This window comes from Ochotona curzoniae, unplaced genomic scaffold (genome assembly GCF_017591425.1).
Source record: "Ochotona curzoniae isolate NIBS_2020 unplaced genomic scaffold, NIBS_Ocur_1.0 contig_50, whole genome shotgun sequence".
Classification (NCBI taxonomy): domain Eukaryota; kingdom Metazoa; phylum Chordata; class Mammalia; order Lagomorpha; family Ochotonidae; genus Ochotona; species Ochotona curzoniae.
The window spans coordinates 9,022,733-9,034,303 of NW_024466446.1; the positions used below are offsets into that span (position 1 = coordinate 9,022,733).

The following is an 11,571-nucleotide window of genomic DNA, read 5'->3' on the forward strand; positions in this document are numbered from 1 at the left end:
AAAAGGTGTTGGGAGCACCCATCAGCAGACATGTGGGCCAGGTCTGGGGGCAAGGTTGGCTGAACTAAGCTCCAGCACCTATGGGTGTGCAACAGAACCAGAGAGGATAGGGCACAGACTGGGTTAGGCCACATTCCATGATGCCAGATGCAAAAACCGGGGGTGGGGATTGGCCTGGTAGGAGTTATTGGGGATTTCCTTGACCAGGTTGTGGTACCCACTGATGTGCAGGACGTCCAGGCCTATGATGGGTTGGGCAGGGCTAGGCTGGAACACCCATCAGTACACATAAGAAATAGGGTTGGGGTAGAACTGACTAGGCAACTCCATCCACCGCTATGTGCATTGGCTGTTGCAGGTGACAGGCTAAACTTGACCCTGTACTAGCCGGTGCACACAAAAGTTTGAGGTCACCCCAGGCAAGGTCTCTTGGGGGAACTCCCCAACTAGATGGCTGGACTCAAACCCCAACTACAGAGAAAGTGACAAGATATGTGGTCCCACCTTGGAGTGCACATGTTAGGACCGGGCCTCCTCAGTTGCTGATGCTTATGCGGTGGACCGCATGCCCAGATGCACACAGGAAACATGGCAGTCAGATCATCTAGGCCAGCAGAGGACACCGAGTACCTCATCAGAGGATGGAAAGCAGAACAAGCCAGACCACACTCTCCTAGCCACGCTTTGCAACGTGTTCCTTAGGCCTGTGAATACACCAAGGTGGACCTGGTCAGCCAACAGCCCTAGGCAAGATTTTCTCAAGCGTGGTGCAATGAAGCAGACAACATCTGAGAAGTACCAACACTACTCAACTAACACCCTTGGAACGTTCTTCCCCACACTGGGGTCTCTAAGGCACCCCAAAGCACAGTCCCTTATCCCCAGTGCTGGTGTAGTTTGACAATAACGAACAGCCCCGCCCTCTCCTCTACAGACACAAGAGAAAAACAAAAGCAAAACCAAGCAAACAAAAAATGCTGAGACATTTGCACCATCCACCTTTCTCCATGCCTTGACCCTCTCCATCCTAATGGGAGAACCACATGCATCCCTCTCAACTATATAAACAATATTCAAAATAAAATGTATAAAATTATTAAAAAGTATAAAGGGGGTGCCCATGTGCCCTATCAGTGTGCCCCTACTCAACTCCTGGCTGTGGTTCCTGATGCCAGCTTTGTGCCAGCGCGGACAGTAGGAGGCAGCAGGCAACGGCTCACGCACTTGGATATCCACCTTCCACAAAGGAGACCTACTGCTTTGGCTGCATGCTAGAGGCCGCAGCATACACTTTTTTAGGAATGAGCCAGAGGATGGGAGTTCTGTCTGTCCACCTCTTCCTGACTTTCAGATCATAGTTGAACATTAACAAATAAATAAAAATAAAAGCCTTCTGGATGAAAGGGCACACTTTTTTTTTTCCTAAGCAGTAAACACAACCATCACGTACTGAATGAACCGAGGTTATAGGACAGGCTGTCTTTAGGATGTACAACTTCCTCCGGCTTTCATTCTATACGGACTTCGTCAAGTTCATGGCAATTCAAATAGTGCGAAGGATGGAGCTTTCAACCACCAGCTACGATGGCATCCCACGTGAGTCCCAGCTGCTCCACTTCCAATTCAGCTCCTTGCTAATACACCTGGCAGGGTGGCAGGTGGTGCTTTGGGCCCCTGTCACCCACAGGGGAGAGCTGTATGGGGTTCTTGGCTCTGGGCTTCAGCCTGGCCATTGCAGCCACTGGGGGTGTGAAACAGTGATGAGGTACTTTTATCTCTTCTCCCTTCTCTGTAAATCTTAACTATATTAATCTTTAAAAAAGAAAAGCTTTTTTTTTTTTTATTTATCAAAGGTCCCTTTAATCAAGAGTTTCAAGTTGCTCACCGACAACAACAAACAGTAGACAGCAACCAACTCCATTCTTATAAGGAGCAACTAAAACAAAGACCCTTGTGAGCTCCGGCATAGAAAAGTGTGTTACTGCAAGATCCTGTCTCAGCTTCGATTGCCCACCCTGGCCTTGCATTCACAGTTTACCAGTTTAATCCAGACCACTACTTTGTGATTCCCCTTCCTGAAGACTTCTAAGGGACAAGCTTCCGCTACACACTGGACCAAATCTTTACGGCTAAGCCTCTTCTATACTCTGTGACTTCGCTTCTCCCTAACTGGAACCTCTACCCGGAAGCAAACAGGTATGTTGTTCTTCCCACACCTTCTCAGGCCCGGCTCCCTGAAGTCATCAACACCCATTACCCATCCTCCTGTTACACCCTCCACCCCAAACTCCATTTCAAACACTCCATCTGTCTCATCAGCTCAAGGCAGCTCCCCCAGAGCCTCCAGATACCACACGTATAAATGCAGTTCACCATTCGTTATTTATATGTCTGGGTGTCCCAGCATACAAACACGCTCTTTAAGACGTTTTGTGTATATTTGAGTATTCAAGTACATCCTTGAAGACTATACTCAAGTGCATTCTTGAAAACTACGTTCATTCTCCATGAAAGACCACCTTTTGATCTCTGCTTCCTGGCATTCTTTGCAAGGCAGCAAACCACACAGTTGGTGGAAACAGTTGCAAAACTATGATGCAGGCACCTGGTTCAACAGCGCAGAACACCCAGATGAAAGAGGGCTTTGCTGGTGGAATACTCAAGTCCCAGGTGGGATGCCTCACCTTGCGGTGGCGTGGCAGACACTGGAATATGCCATGCTAAGCAGGTGAAGAGACGCACAGTACTAAACAAACAAGATGCAATCAACATTCAATCTTATGGAATTGCCCTCGGAAAACCTGTAAACCACCAAGTTATAGTCCTTTGTACTCAAATCTATTTTTGAGCTTACTCAGCAACCTAAAGACACAAATTAATTTTTTTTCCAATTTTTGTTTTTTAATCTAAAACGCAGAGATAGTAAGAGTCCCTGCCCACCCATTCACTCTGCAAACGACTACCATGGCCAGGGCTGGGCCAGGCCCGAGCCAGAAGCCAGGAGTCAGGGATGTTTATTCTTATCTCCCAAGTAGCTGGCTGGAATGCAAGTTCTTGCTCATTAGGAGGAGGATGGGGGGGGGAAGCAGAGACCCGAACCCAGGCATTCCACCAGGGGATGTGACTGCATCATCAAACACCTTACGCTAATAAACATCAGATGCTAACTCATGACTTGTGAACTCAGATCTTAGAAAAGAATGAGTCAGGCTCGGCATGATAGTCTAAGTGTCTAAATCCTTGCTATGTGTGAGCTGGGATGCCAGTTCATATCCCAGCCACTCTACTTCCCATCTAGCTCCCTGCCTGTGGCCTGGGAAAGTAGTTGAGCCCGGCCCAAAGCATTGGGCTAATGCACCCACATGGGAGACCTGGAAGAAGCTCCTGCTTTCTCGCTTCAAATCAGTTCAGCTCTGGCCATTGCAATGTCTTTGGAAGTGAGCCATCAGACAGACGATCTTTCTCTCCTTCTCTCTGTACATCTGACTTTCCAATAACATAAACAAATATCTTTTTTAAAAAAAAACAGAGGGGGGCCCGGCGCAATGGCGCAAGTAGTTAAAGGTCCTCGCTTTGCATGCCCGGGATCCCATATGGGCGCCGGTTCTAATCCTGGCAGCCCCGCTTCCCTTCCAGCTCCCTGCCTGTGGCCCGGGAAAGCAGTCGAGGACGGCCCAAAGCTTTGGGAACCTGCACCCGCGTGGGAGATCCAGAAGAGGCTCCTGGCTTCGGATCGGCATAGTATCGACCCGTTGCGCTCACTTGGGGAGTGAATCATCGGACAGAAGATCTTCCTCTCTGTCTCTCCTCTCTGTATATCTGCCTTTCCAATGAAAAAATAATAAAAATAAATCTTTAAAAAAAAAACAGAGGGAGTCATAACTACATTTAATAGAATTAGAATTTTAAACTCGTATTCAACTTCTGTGGAGTTCACTCACCAATTTATACACAAGGGCCAGCCCTTACTGAAAATAGGTCAGTTCCTCATAGGTTTCTACAACAATTACTTGTGCAAACTGTAGATCATATACTGGTCTGAGACATGTCAATCTGAAATAGTATAGGACACTGTGATATTTTTTAAGTGCTTTCAATGATATAGGCATATAGCTTGACCATAATTGTCTGAATCTCCTCAAAGTCTCACACGTGGTATTATGAAGTTCCTACAAGTTCGTCAATGGCCAAGTCAGGTACTCACAGAGGCACACATTCAGAATAGGTATTACTGATGGCAGAAATCAGAAATCTCTTCCTCCACCGGACCTAGGTCCAAAGCATCATTCCAAAATGGAGCTTCACACGGTGTTTACAACCAAGCTTCAAAAGTCCCAGCCACTTATCTCCTGAATTTCATCAGCTCCATTATATGCTTTGCTAAGCTATAATTATTCGAGTACTTTCAACTGTATCTTTAAAACGTTTATCCCTTAAAAAAAAAAAAAAACACCCCTCTTTGGCATATCCTAAAACTCTTCCTAGGAAATAAGTTCAATTAACATGAAACAGTCAGGAAATGATATAAAGCTACATTTTTTTTTTTGAGCCCAGGTTGCAAGATCTCATCTAATCGGTGGAAAATATCTTGGGCACCTAAGTAAATCACTCTAGCAGAAAAGTTTCAGACTCCTATATTCCCTAGTGAGTATAAAATTGCAAGTATCTCTGCAGGAAAACACACACACACACACACACACACACACACACACACACAAGTCTTTGCCTCTTCCTTCTCTCTGTGGATCTGTCTTCTTTCCAATGAAGGCTAAATAAATCTTTAAACACACACACACGAACACCCTGGGCGTTCCAGAACAACCCACTCCCAAGACCAGTGCCATCCGTATTTGCTGTGTCCAACTATTTAGCAAATGACCCAAAGCTTGACGAACCAGCCACTTCTCTAAGAATGCTTCCACAGATGGAAAAATCAGTAGCTCTCTCTCTCTCTCTCTCCTAGCGCCCAAAAGCAAAGCTGTCAAATACAACATTTAGGATAAAGGGATCAATTTTAGAAGCCGATCCTTCTGCCAGAAGACACCAGAGTACGGTGTCTTGCTAGCAGGGGAATTTTTCTCATCTGGCCAGGAGAATTACTCCGAGCGAGAAGAAGGGTGGTTGCTAAGGGGGTTGTCTAAGGTCACACAGGTTCAGCAACTAACATCTAGTTAACTGCATTGCCTAGACATCACACAGGCCAGACACGGTAGGCATCAAAGTTGGGATGGTACAAGCAGGTCCTTAGCAAGGCTCCCTCTGCCAGCTTGCGAAGGCTGCCTTGGCAAGCAGTCATCCACACTTGAGTGGTGACCACTGGGTATGTCGCTCAGGTCTCAGTAACCCAAACTTGCTGACCTAGGGGACTCTGACAAAGGACTTGTTTACAAAGGAAGGCTTCTAAAAGGGGGTGGGGAGGGCAAACAAACACAAACACTGGAGCACAGTACCCACTTATATAATTCAGGGAAGGTCCTTCCTCGCTGCTACATACAATAAGCTTTTAAAACGCAATGTCAAAATACCACAGGGACTACAAGGAGTAACACAGGTGTCTCCTAGGGGGAAAAAAAAAATGACTGAGGGCATAATCAAAAGCAAAAAGTTATAAAAAATAATCTGCCAAAAGTGTCCCTTTCTTAGTTATGTTGTGTCAGGAATCCTTTAAACAGAAGAATCCAAGGATTAACAATGTAACAGACAGAGCTACTTTTTTTTGGTCAGTTCTAAGCTTCAGGTGTTGGTCAAAGCACTTTTCAAGAAACTTGATGAGAAATGCTCAGGGGGAAAAAAAAAAAACACTTTTAAAATGAATAAAAGCAGAGATCTGAGACTGCTTTGAACAAGGTCTTGTAGTGTGTGTTTTCTGTGCAAGCCAGCGGGGATGTGACTGGTTTAACTCCGGGAGCGCAAGGCTACACAGAAATAAGTTCTGCCTGCCTGGCCCCCCCAAGGTCCCCCAGACCACAGACTCCTGATTGATGATAAAGTGTTCTTTATCAATATTCAACTCCTCTCTTAAATCCTCCTGGGGGTGTGGGGGCGGGAGTTGTTTTTTTTTTTTCCTTGGCCTACTTGAATCTCATGGACCTAACAGGTGTTTCCAAGCAGGCTGTTCTCAAGAGCCAACATCTGAGTTGTCAGAGAGCAGGTTTAAGAGAGAGAGAGAGAGAGAGAGAGAACAAAAGATGAGAAGGAGAAAAGGACAATCCGATTCCTATTAGCAAAAGTGTCTCATTTGCATGACAATGCACGACCTAGGTGTCAAACCCGCCACACCTCCTAAGCAAAACCCGAGCCTTCCAGGAGTAGCCTGGAAGCTTCCAGGGGTTCAGCCTGGGCCTGGAAGCTCTGGGGAGAGGGGTGCCAGGCCCCCCGCCCCTTTCCCTGGAATATCTGATGGCAAAGATTGCTACCAACATCTGAGTGTGCGTGTCAGCGGCCCTCTGCACACGGCTTTTCTCTTCCTGGAGCTCACACCGTGCCGTGTGGTTGGATAGGAATTTTCTGCTCCTTGCTCCAGGAGAGGAGGCTCTCGCTGTTTCTGGAAACCAGACACGGAAATCAAATGTAAGTACTCCGCCCCCCCCCACCCCGCCCCAATCCTTTGAAATGGCAATGTGAGATTTCACTCCAGTATCAGGAGAGCTTTATAAGTAACCACTCAGTGCAAGACGCCTTCCTTAGCTCTAACGGGACACGTACAAAGGAATACTCCAAGGACCAGAAAGGAGACAAAAGTGAGACCTCTCCAAAAACAACGGGAAAAAAAAAAAATCATTAACTCCCGGTGGCTGTGCTTCATCGCCCTCAAAGCTCCAATCCCCAGGGCTTCAGGAGGAGGGACAAAAGGCATCAACCATGAAAAAAGTCTTCCAAAAGTTACATAAACAAAGGCAAGGAGCAGCCCAGTTATGGGCTCCGAGTGTACCCATGTGCTACTGACATTATGTAACCACCCGGTGCAGACGCGGAATAAGAATCGGATTCTGCCCCCCCCCCCCCACTCCCAAACCTCCCTCGAGAAAGATCCTAAAGCCTGTTAGATCGCATGGACCACTCTGGCTCTTGAATGTCACCGTAAACCCGGCGAGACTTTGCAGGCAACGTTTAGGCCCAAAGTTGCAATGTGCAACAGCCGCAGGGCGCACGCACACTACACGGGACCTGGGGTGGAGGGCCGGAGGACCTGATCAGCCGCCTTCTCCACCTCTCTAATCCCTCCCAGCCACCTCCACCCTGTGGGCCGCTGGAAAGTTTTTCACACCTTGACCGGAGGGTCCTTTTGCCCTGCCTGCTCTTCCGCGGGAGACGGGAGATCAAGAGGACGCGCGGCATGTAGCCGGGTCGCCCTGGCAGCAGCAGCAGCGGCGGCGAAGGAGGAGGAGGAGGTGGAAGAGGAGGAGACCCAGGCGCAGGCTCCTTACCTGGGGGACGCAGAACAAAAAGGGGGCGGGGGTGGGGCGAGGCACGGGACCCGTGGAGCGAGACCAGGCTGCACCGAGGACCGGCAGGGAGCGAGTCTCGGCGGTGTTGCCAGTCCTAGGCCGGTAACGGAGCCCGCGGCCCGCCTCCAGCCACGGCTGCTGCCGCTTCCTCCCTCGCGCGCGTCATGTCACGGCAATCAAATATGTCTGTGTGCGCTTCGCTGCTGTGACTTCCTGATTCCCTGCCGCTCGCGCGCGCACACACACACACACACACACACACACACACACACACAGCCCCTGGAACGCGCCGTCCCCGCCAGCTCTAGCCACCAGCCCTCCCCGGTCCTCCAAGGGGCTCCCGGGGAGGCGCTGGCTTGGCGCTTGCTCAGGACACACACACACACACACACACACTCACACTCTCGCAGACCCCCTCCCAGCCCTCCACCCCACTTAGGAGCCCGGCCAAACTTTTTTTTTTCCTCTTCCTGATCCACATCCAACTTCCCTCCTTCTCCACACTCCCCCACCCACCCACCCACCTCCTGCAGCAGTCCCTCCAGCCACCGCTGCGCTCAACACCATCCACAGCCAGCGGCAACCCGGAGTAATAATAATAATAACAATAACAATGCAATCGGAGCGGAGGCGGGGGCAAGCGTGCACACACTGGCAGGAGCCGATTTCCCCTGCGGGTACCGGAAACCGGCACGAGTGACCCACGTCTCGGTGCTGGTGTCCCTGGAGCCCAGCAAGGCTGCACCCCGCCCTGCCCCGTGCTGGGCAACTGTGCCAGGTCGTGGGGCGGGGGTGTGGGGGGAAGCGAGGCCTGACGCCGGGTATCCGAGTTGCAGCTCGGCTCAGTGTGCGCCTGCTGGTCAGAGGGTACCCAGGGGCTGGAGATCTGTATATTTGGGGAAACGCATCCCGACACCTTTGCGGATGGCATGGCCGTGTTTTTATAAGGCACAGGGGAATAGGCAAGACGGCCGGATCTGGGGGAGGGTATGAAGGGAGAACAGAAGCAGCGCATAAAACCAGGCTGGGATGGGAATGAGGCAAACTCGAAAACAGGGGAGCGAGAAGGAAGGGGTGCGCGTCTCCCCGCCTCCCACCCTCGTCACCCGCCCGCCCAGCTCCATATCCTTCCCACCGCAGCCCTTCCCCTTTCCTGGCGGACGCCACCGCCGCTGGCCCGGGTGTGCACGGGGTCCTGTTTGTGACAGTCAGGCAGAGAGGATTATGTGGATGGCCGCCTTCCCAGCCCGAAGCCGACGCGGTGACTCTCCCGGGTCCCAGCGCGCCCCTAAAGATCCGGAACATCCCTGGTGCCCCACGGCCGCGGCTCCTGCGGCAATCAGCCGCAAAGCTCAAGAAAACAGATCCGGGGAACGGGAGGAGGAGGAGGGGGTGGAGAAGGGGAGAGCAACATTGAGGAGTCTGCCAGGCACCTCCGATCTCCTTCTTTGGGGACCTTATTTAGTTCCCCGGTTCCAACAGCACGGAGTCTCTGCAGCCGGAGGAGCGGAACTTAAGTGCTGGAATCCCCGGACCTCCAGGCACCCCAGGAGACAAGCTGGACTCCCCTCCGGACAAGTCCTTTTGCTTTACAGGCCTGCTGACCCGTCCCCCCGCCACAGGGGGGGGACGTGGAAAGTGGAGGTGACACCACCGAGCCAAGCACGCACGCACCCAGCCCCACTGGCAGTGGCTGCAGCCTCTTCGGAGTGCCAACCCCGGGCTTCCTCGCAGCTGCGATTGCTTCGCCGGTGCCGCAGCCCTTTAAACAAATCCCCGGGGCAGCGAGTGCCAGCCAGCCGCTCGCCCGCCCCGGGGCTCCTCGCCCTCCTTCCACCTCCCCGCCTCCCCCACCCCTCAACACCAGGCCGCCTTCCAACTCTTTCGGAGAGAACTGTTCGGCCAGAACGCTCCCCCTCCCGGTTCTCAGCCCCAGCCCAACCCCCCGCCCCCAAACCCCCGTTGTGTAAAAAAAGGGATGGGGGCACGGCCACCTGGCCAAAAGCGTGTGCGCGCGCGTGTTGCAACCTTCAGTTGGCAGCGCATCCTTGGCTACAGACCCAGGGTCAAGGCTGTGACCTGCTGCGATTTCCCCTCCTCGCCCTCCCCCTCCCTCCCTCCCCTTAGAGTAGTCGTTATTGCTGTTATTATTAGAACAACAAGGTTCGCCTGAAACTTTCTGCTCTCTTTCCTCCCCCCCCCCCCCCCCCCCCCCCAGCCGCCCGGGAGCTGAGGGTAAACCAATTCCACCTGAGGCCCGAGAGGAAGAGGCGGGCTCTTTTCTCTCTCTCTCTCTTTCTCTCTCTCTTTCTCTCTCTCGCCCTAAAGGATTGTGACGGTTGCCCGCCTGTTTGTTTTGGTCCCGTGCATGCCACAATACAGAATCATTATGGGTGATAATGACCGACCGCCCGACGTGGGCGGCGCGGTGCCTGGAGGGGTCCGTTTGCGCGCCGGGGCGATTGCGACGGGAGGCCGGAGGGAGGAGGAGAAGAAGGAGAGAGCTGTAAGTTCTATTTACCTTGCTCGCGAGGAGTGTGCCGGCTGCAATCTCTCCGCGCTCTGAGTCACCCCCGAGTACAGCAACGCAGTCAGCGAGAGAGAGAGAGAGAGGTGGACTAGATTATGAATATGACTTCATTGATGACAGCCGTCCCCTCCTCTTCCTAAACTCGGGCTCCGCCCCGCGACCCACCCTCGCCGCCTCCGGAAGACGCGCCGCAGTTGGCCCCGCGCGCCGCTCCTCCCTGCCCGGCCGGGCTCGGGTTGGCGGGACGCGCCTGTCACTCGGCCCCGCTCAGCGACTCCGGGAGCTCGGGGGTGGGGAGGGGGAAAGACGGGGTAGGGGGGCGGGGAGGAGGGAGGACCGAGGATGGGAGGGCGGTGTGCAAGAATGTGCAGCGAGAGACAGCTTACTGTATGCGTGGATCCGTGTGTGTGTGTGTGTGTGTGTGTGTGTGTGCACGCGCGCGAGCGTGTGTGTGTGTGCGCCCCCGTGCCTTGCCTGTCTGCAAGGCACCTCCGGGCTTTGCTGGCCTGGAGCCCAGAAACTGCGCAGGACGCAAACCCTGCTGGAGTCGGGCGCCCCTTATAGCCGGTGCAGGGCGAATGGGGTGCGGGGTCCGGGTGTCCTCCCCGGGTTAGGGGTGTGCGGGGAGGGATTGGAGGAAAGCGGCGAAGCCAAAAGGGAGAGCAGCCGTAGTAACGGCGCGTAGTAGTTGGGTGGGATATGCGGAGAAGGTGCTAGAATTTTTAACAGTGCCTCTGCGTTTGCCAGTGCAAGAGCCTGCAGGGGAGGGGGGAGGTTTAAAAAAATAAAATAAAATAAAAGGCAGGTGGGGGTCAGGAGGGGAGGAGGGCCGCGAGAGACACCCAAAAGCTGTCGGTGGCATCGGGTTGACTCCGAAGCAAACGGGCAGTGTGGAGCTGGCTGAAACTTTTCATTTGCTAATCTGCTCTCTCTGCCGGCTCCCTCACTTCTTCCCTCCTCCCTCCTACCCTCCTCTCCCAGCGAGGCTGGCTCAAAGCGCTAATTCTGTCCCTTCTTCGATGCCATGCCAGCGAGGGAGAAACAGCTGGGAGGTCCCCCCCCCCCGGAAAGCAATGAACGTGTCCTGACCCCTTTGTGGTCTTGGCGGCTCAGGCAGCGGCGGGCGCCCCTCCCTCACCTGTCAGCTTCCAGCAGCCAAGTCCAGCCAAGGTGGAGCTGCCAACTCCGAGGGGGCAGGGCGGGGTGTGGCTGAGGCGTGGAATCTGTCAAGGAGTAAAGAACGGGACTACCTGCCGCCATGCCAGGGCCACCTCAGCCTCTCTTCTCCCACTCCACATTTAAGGTCAATTAAGGCAGCAAAGGCTGACCAGCTGGTTCATCCCAGGTGGGAGACCTCTGCCGTTTCCCTTTCCGCCCAGCTCACACATGGGTCCGTGTTGGGTGAGACCATTTTATTTTCAGTTTTAGATAGCGTGAAAGAATGTTAGGAGTTTTTTGTTTTTTTAAATCAAGGGTCTATAACGATAGATTCATATTAATGTAAGGTGCTTGGCTCTTAGGAAACTGCGCCCGTGAACTGGTGTTTATGAAAAGGACGATTTAGCCCATATTTTTGTCATGTGATGGCTTAAA

The 11,571-nt window shown here is 52.7% G+C and overlaps 1 protein-coding gene across 1 annotated transcript in view; it reads right to left on the reverse strand.

Annotated features, from left to right (window-relative positions):
* SMARCA2 (SWI/SNF related, matrix associated, actin dependent regulator of chromatin, subfamily a, member 2) overlaps positions 1-10,051 on the reverse strand; it is a 178,061-nt gene extending 168,010 nt beyond the window's left edge. The window contains exon 1 of the mRNA XM_040988907.1: positions 9,970-10,051. The gene's annotated coding sequence lies outside the window, so the exon portion shown is untranslated. The remainder of the gene's footprint in view (positions 1-9,969) is intronic.
* Positions 10,052-11,571: the final 1,520 nt, after the last annotated feature.